Source organism: Triticum dicoccoides, chromosome 4A (genome assembly GCF_002162155.2).
Source record: "Triticum dicoccoides isolate Atlit2015 ecotype Zavitan chromosome 4A, WEW_v2.0, whole genome shotgun sequence".
NCBI lineage: Eukaryota > Viridiplantae > Streptophyta > Magnoliopsida > Poales > Poaceae > Triticum > Triticum dicoccoides.
In genome coordinates, this window is record NC_041386.1 from 556055774 (window position 1) to 556063537 (window position 7764).

Genomic DNA, 7764 nt, shown 5'->3' on the forward strand with positions numbered 1-7764 from the left:
GACGGCGACGACCCAGAGCGGCAGTGGCTCGCCGGAGTTGCGCCAGGGACGACGGATCGACGCGCCAAGGGCACCAGGAGGTGGCCCGTGGCCGTGCGCATCCAGGGGAACCAACGGAAGGGTGCGGGGTGGACGGAGTTCGCCGGAAGCGAGGTTGTGGCGGCGGCCGGAGTTCGGGCGCCGATGAGAACGACGACACGGTGCATGGGAGGATCTACGGTTAGCACCTACGCATTCTATGAGAGCTCACGAACCCAACGGAGGCACGCACGGGATCAAATGGCCACCGGAGCCTCGTCGGCGATGAGCTCGTGCGGCGGCGTGCTGTCGGGGGAGAGAGGCGCGGCGGCTATGGCATGCTAGAGAGAAAACGGAGAGGGGGAGGATGATCAGGAGCTCACGTGGAGTGCAGTGGTGGCCTCGGCGTGTTCGGGGAAGCTCGGACGGCGACGGGTCGACGATGGAGATCCGCGGCGGCCGACGATGAAAACGGCGATGGCGGCGACGTTGCAAGGCTTCCGGAGGGCCGTGGATTGGTGGGGAGGAAGAGGGGGTCGAGGCGGAGCTCCTGAGCTCAGCGGAAGGGCGAGGGGTGGCCGGTGGCTATGGATGCGAGGGCGGCGCCCTCCGGTGGCTCTCGGTGGTGCTCCAAATCGAGAGAGGGAGAGAGCTAGAGCGAGCAGAGAGAAGGGATAGCGGTCGAGGGGGTCGAGGGCGTCTCCGTGGCGTTGCGGGAGACGTCCAGGGGGAGGAGGAGGCAGCCAGGCAGGGAGGAGGTGGCCGGGGCGCGTGGCCGCGCGCGCCGGGCGCGTGCCCGTCCTCCTGGCAGGGAGGAAGACGACAGGGGAGGCCCAGATGGGCTGGGCCGCATAGGAACTGGGCCGGCTGGGCTGCCAGGTGAGCGCCAGGTAGTTTTCTCTGCTCTGTTTTATTGTTCTGTTTGTTTTATTTTTTTAAAATTATTTTGCCACTGTTTTGAATTTAAAATAATTCAAACAATGCCAAAAGCTCCTCTGAATATTTTTATTTTGCTAGATGGACTTTTCCAAAAGCTCATAAAATATTTCAGGGGTATTTGAAATTATATTCTAGTTATATGAATATAATTCAAATTCAAATAGCTAATGATTTAAATTCAAAGTCCCAAGATTAAGTCCTTAAAAATGTTCAATATTTTGGTTGGGACCAGAACCCTTTGCCAAAATTATCAAACATTTAAGAAGAGCATTTTGGAACAATGAATGAGATTTTAGGGTTTTTGCCCTTCTTTTATTTAGGGTTTTGAGGCTTCTAAATTTCCCCAGTTCAAGTTTTCAGAAATTTAAACATGATGCAAACACTAGGCAGCACCAGAAGCTAGGGATGTGACAGTGGGTTGCGTATGTCATGTTCACCGTCTTGACTTGTGGGAGGAACCTCTTCTGTCCTCCCATGTTCGGTGGCCGGGGCTCCTCCTCATCATCACCATGCAGCCCCTTGTCCTTGCTTTCGGCATTTAACTTGCCGGACTGCTTGAATACCCAGCATTCTCTATTGGTGTGATTGGCTGGCTTGTCGGGGGTGCCGTGGATTTGACACGAGCGATCCAGTATGCGATCCAAACTGGACGGAGCCGGAGTACTTCTTTTAAATGGCTTTTTCCGCTGACCGGATCTAGAGCCTCTGAATCCGGCATTGACTGCCATATCATCGGTGTTATCGCCGTTGTTGCGGCGCTTTGGTCTATTATGACATGGTCTGCCGTTGGCATCTTTGGTATCTGAAGTTCCCAGATTCCTTGATGTGTTGTTGCTGCAAGCCAGCCAGCTATCCTCGCCCGCGCAAAAGCGGGTCATGAGTGTCGTGAGGGCTGCCATAGACTTCGGCTTCTCCTGGCCAAGGTGGCGGGCAAGCCACTCGTCGCGGATGTTATGCTTGAATGCCGCTAGGGCCTTTGCATCCGGACAGTCGACGATTTGGTTTTTCTTGGTCAGGAACCATGTCCAGAATTGCCTGGCCGATTCCACTGGCTGCTGAGTTATATAGCTCAAGTCATCAGCATCCGGTGGTCACACATAAGTGTCCTGGAAGTTGTCAAGGAATGCGTCTTCCAAATCCTCCCAACTGCCGATGGAGTCTGCTGGCAAGCTATTCAGCCAATGCCGAGCTGGTCCTTTGAGTTTTAGTGGGAGGTACTTGATGGCATGTAGATCGTCACCGCGAGCCATGTGGATGTGAAGGAGGAAATCCTCAATCCATACAGCGGGATCTGTTATACCATCATACGATTCAATATTAACGGGTTTAAAACCCTCTGGGAATTCGTGATCCATAACTTCATTAGTGAAGCATAGGGGGTGTGCGGCGCCTCTGTGCCGGGCTATATCACGACGCAGTTCATATGAGTCTTGTCTGCTGTATTTGGCCCGGACGGATTTACCTTTGGTGTATCCGGCACGACGATCATCGTCCCGTGTTGGCGCGCGCGCCCGTGACCCGTATATTGACCTTGCAAGTTTTGCCCTGCTGTCCAATACGTCTCGCAGGTCCCGTGTGTTGCGGCGGGGTGTAGGCTGAACTTTAGGCTGAAACGCCTTTCTGGCTCGGCCACGCGGTGGCCGGTCAGCCGCATCATACACTGGTGATGGAGGTTTCAATGCTTCCTCCTCTAGGTGAGGTAGCAACCTGCGTTTTGGGTAACGCTTGGAGGGGCGCTCGAGTTTGTATTCCTCGGCCGCAAGGACTTTGGTCCATCTGTCTGCTAGCAAGTCTTGATCAGCTTGAAGCTGTTGTTGCTTTTTCTTCAGGCTATTTGCTGTGGCCATAAGCCGGCGCTTGAAGCGCTCCTGCTCGACGGGATCCTCAGGCACGATAAATTCTTCGTCGCCGAGGCTCACCTCGTCTTCGGAGAGAGGCATATAATTGTCCTCCTCCGGTTCTCCATCTGCCGCCTGCTCTGGAGGGCTAGCTTGTTCATCCTCCCGCTCTACATCGTGCTGGAGGGGATTGTGGTTGTCTTCGGCACTATCTGGAGTGTTATTATCTCCTGTGCCGGTATCACTAGTTTTGCTGGGGCGGGACTTAGAGCGACGCTGCTGATGTCGGCGCTTGGGTTGCTTCTTGGAGGGGTCATCCTCCGTTGTCTCATCGCCATTGCCTTCTTTGGGGGTGCCCACCATGTATATATCATATGATGAGATGGCGGTCCAGCGCCCTGTGGGCGGTGGTTCCTGTTCGTCTCCTGCATCGTCGTCCATACCGTCGATGTCTTCAGAGTCGAAGTCGAGCATGTCGGTTAAATCGTCGACAGTGGCTACTAAGTGGGTGGTGGGTGGGCAGCGAATTTCTTCGTCGTCCGCATCCCATTCTAGCCGGACATAGTTCGTCCAAGGTTCTTCTGACAAGGAGAGAGACCTTAATGAATTTAGCACATCGTCGAAAGGCGAGTGCTAAAAGATATCCGCGAAGGTGAACTCCATGATTGGCGCCCAGTCGGATTCGATAGGCACAGATGCAGGCGGCTCGGAGTCCGTGGCCGGAGACGAATCTAGTGGTTCGGCGACACGGCTCTCGTAAGGGGTGAAGTCAGTATCCGACTCCATCGCCACTGAGAGCGCAGCCTCCTTGGCGGGATCTATCCCTCTGTCCTTGGATGGCGCAATTTGCTCCGGATTGAAGGCCGGAGTAGTTGCAGATGCGATCTCTCGAACACTATCCGACGGCAGAGTTACGTCATGCTCGTCGTGACTGTGCGGCGCACCTGACACGGGCTCGAATCCGTCGAAGATCAACTCTCCGCGGATGTAGGCAGTGTAGTTTAAGTTTCCGAATCTGACGTGATGGCCAGGGGCGTAGCTCTCGATCTGCTCCAGGTGCTAAGCCGCCGAATACGAAGATATGTCCGGGGAGGAAAACCTCACCCTGGACCGCATCGCTACCGATGATTGGAGGGGCCATCGAGCCTTACGGTGACTACACAGTGGAACTCTCAATGAAAGCACCAATGTCGGTGTCAAAACCGGCGGATCTCGGGTAGGGGGTCCCGAACTGTGCGTCTAAGGCGGATGGTAACAGGAGGCAGGGGACACGATGTTTACCCAGGTTCGGGCCCTCTTGATGGAGGTAATACCCTACGTCCTGCTTGATTGTTCTTGATGATATGAGTATTACAAGAGTTGATCTACCATGAGATCGTAGAGGCTAAACCCTATAAGCTAGCCTATGGTATGATTGTATGTCATCCTACGGACTAAACCCTCCGGTTTATATAGACACCGGAGGGGGGCTAGGGTTACACAGAGTTGATTACAAGGGAGGATATCTACATATCCGTATTGCCAAGCTTGCCTTCCACGCCAAGGAAAGTCCCATCTAGACACGGGACGAAGCCTTCAATCTTGTATCTTCATAGTCCAACAGTCTGGCCAAAGGATATAGTCCGGCTGTCCGGAGACCCCCTAATCCAGGACTCCCTCAGCTACAATCACTTGAATCAAGTGGGAGTTAATCTTCCAGATAAGATAGTGATTGACAGAATTCTCTAGTCACTATCACCAAGTTACTAGAACTTCGTGATGAACTATAATATGCAAGGGATAACGGAAACGATTCCCAAGCTCTTCATGATACGGAAATCGATGAAGGTAGAAATCAAGGAAAGCATCAAGTGTTGATGGTTGACAAGACCACTAGTTTCGAGAAAAGGGCAAAGGGAAGAAGGGGAACTTCAAGAAGAACGGCAAGCAAGTTGCTGCTCAAGTGAAGAAGCCCAAGTCTAGACCTAAGCCTGAGACTAAGTGCTTCTACTGCAAAGGGACTGGTCATTGGAAGCAGAACTGCCCCAAGTATTTGGCGGATAAGAAGGATGGCAAAGTGAACAAAGGTATATTTGATATACATGTTATTGATGTGTACTTTACTAGTGTTTATAGCAACCCCTCGGTATTTGATACTAGTTCAGTTGCTAAGATTAGTAACTCGAAACGGGAGTTGCAGAATGAACAGAGACTAGTTAAGGGTGAAGTGACGATGTGTGTTGGAAGTGGTTCCAAAATTGGTATGATCATCATCGCAGACTCCCTATACTTTCGGGATTAGTGTTGAACCTAAAATAAATGTTATTTGGTGTTTGCGTTAAGCATGAATATGATTGGATCATGTTTATTGCAATACGGTAATTCATTCAAGTCAAAGAATAATTGTTGTTCTACTTACATGAATAAAACCTTCTATGGTCATACACTCAATATAAATGGTTTATTGAATCTCGATCGTAGTGATACACATACTCATAATATTGAAGCCAAAAGATGCAATGTTAATAATGATAGTGCAACTGATTTGTGGTACTGCCGTTTAGGTCATATTGGTGTAAAGCACATGAAGAAACTCCATGTTGATGGGTTTTCGAAATCACTTGATTATGAATCACTTGATACTTGCGAACCATGCCTCATGGGCAAGATGACTAAGACTCCTTTCTCCGGAACAATGGTGCGAGCAACTGACTTATTGGAAATAATACATACTCATGTATGCAGTCCGATGAGTGTTGAGGCTCGCGGCGGGTATCGTTATTTTCTGACCTTGACAGATGATTTGAGCAGATATGGGTATATCTACTTGATGAAACATAAGTCTGAAACATTTGAAAAGTTCAAAGAATTTCAGAGTGAAGTGGAAAATCATCGTAACAAGAAAATAAAGTTTCTGCGATCTGATCGTGGAGGAGAATATTTGAGTTACGAGTTTGGTCTTCATTTAAAACAATGCGGAATAGTTTCGCAACTCACGCCACCTGGAACACCACAGCGTAATGGTGTGTCTGAACATCATAACCATACTTTATTAGATATGGTGCAATTTATGTTGTCTCTTGCCGATTTACCACTATCATTTTGGGGTTATGCATTAGAGACAGCTGCATTCATGTTAAATAGGGCACCATCTAAATCCGTTGAGACGACGCCATATGAACTGTGGTTTGGCAAGAAACCAAAGTTGTCGTTTCTTAAAGTTTGGGGTTGCAATGCTTATGTGAAAAAGTTTCATCCTGATAAGCTCAAACCCAAATCGGAGAAATGTGTCTTCATAGGATACCCAAAGGAGAAAGTTGGGTACACCTTCTATCACAGATCTGAAGGCAAGACATTCGTTGCTAAGAATGGATCCTTTCTAGAGAAGGAGTTTCTCTCGAAAGAAGTGAGTGGGAGGAAAGTAGAACTTGATGAGGTAACTGTACCTGCTCCCTTATTGGAAAGTAGTTCATCACAGAAATATGTTCATGTGACTCCTACACCAATTAGTGAGGAAGCTAATGATGATGATCATGTAACTTCAGATAAAGTTACTACCGAACCTCGTAGGTCAACCAGAGTGAGATCTGCACCAGAGTGGTACGGTAATCCTGTTCTGGATGTCATGTTACTTGACCATGACGAACCTACGAACTATGAGGAAGCGATGATGAGCCCAGATTCCACGAAATGGCTTGAGGCCATGAAATCTGAGATGGGATCCATGTATGAGAACAAAGTACGGACTTTGATTGACTTGCCCGATGATCGGTGAGTCATTAATAATAAATGGATCTTCAAGAGGAAGACAGACACTGATAGTAGTGTTACAATCTACAAATCTCGAATTGTCGCAAAAATGTTTTCGACAAGTTCAAGGTGTTGACTACGATGAGATTTTTTCACTCGTATCAATGCTTAAAAGTATGTCCGATCATGTTAGCAGTTGCCGCATTTTATGAAATCTGGCAATTGGATGTCAAAACTGCAATCCTTAATGGATTTATTAAAGAAGAGTTGTATCTGATGCAACCAGAAGGTTTTGTCGATCCTAAAGGTGCTAACAAAGTGAGCAAGCTCCAGCGATCCATCTATGGACTGGTGCAAGCATCTCGGAGTTGGAATATATGCTTTGATAAAGTGATCAAAGCATATGGTTTTATACAGACTTGCGGTGAAGCCTGTATTTACAAGAAAGTGAGTGGGAGCACTACATCATTTCTGATAAGTATATGTGAATGACATATTGTTGATCAGAAATAATGTAGATTTTTCTGGAAAGCATAAAGGAGTGTTTGAAAAGAGTTTTTCAAAGAAAGACCTCGATGAAGCTGCTTACACATTGAGCATCAAGATCTATAGAGATAGATCAAGACTCTTGATAAGTTTCTTTTCAATGAGTACATACCTTGACAAGATTTTGAAGTAGTTCAAAATGGAACAGTCAAAGAAGTTCTTGCCTGTGTTGCAAGGTGTGAAGTTGAGTAAAGACTCAAAACCCGACCACGGTAGAAAATAGAAAGACAATGAAAAGTCATTCCCTATGCCTCAGTCATAGGTTCTATAAAGTATGCTATGTTGTTTACCAGTCCTATTGTATACCTTAGCATTTTTTGGCAAGGGAGTATAATAGTGATCTAGGAGTAGATCACTGGACATCGGTCAAAATTATCCTTAGAGGACTAAGGAAATATTTCTCGGTTATGGAGGTGATAAAAGAGTTCGTCGTAAAGAGTTATGTCGATGCAAGCTTTTTACATCGATCTAGATGACTCTAAGTCTCGATCTGGATACATATTGAAAGTGGGAGCAATTAGCTAGAGTAGCTCCGTGCAGAGCATTGTAGACATAGAAATTTGTGATATACATACGAATCTAAATGTTGCAGACCCGTAGACTAAACTTCTCTCACAAGCAAAACATGATCACTCTTTGGGTATTAATCACATAGCGATGCGAACTAGATTATTGACTCTAGTAACCCCTTTGG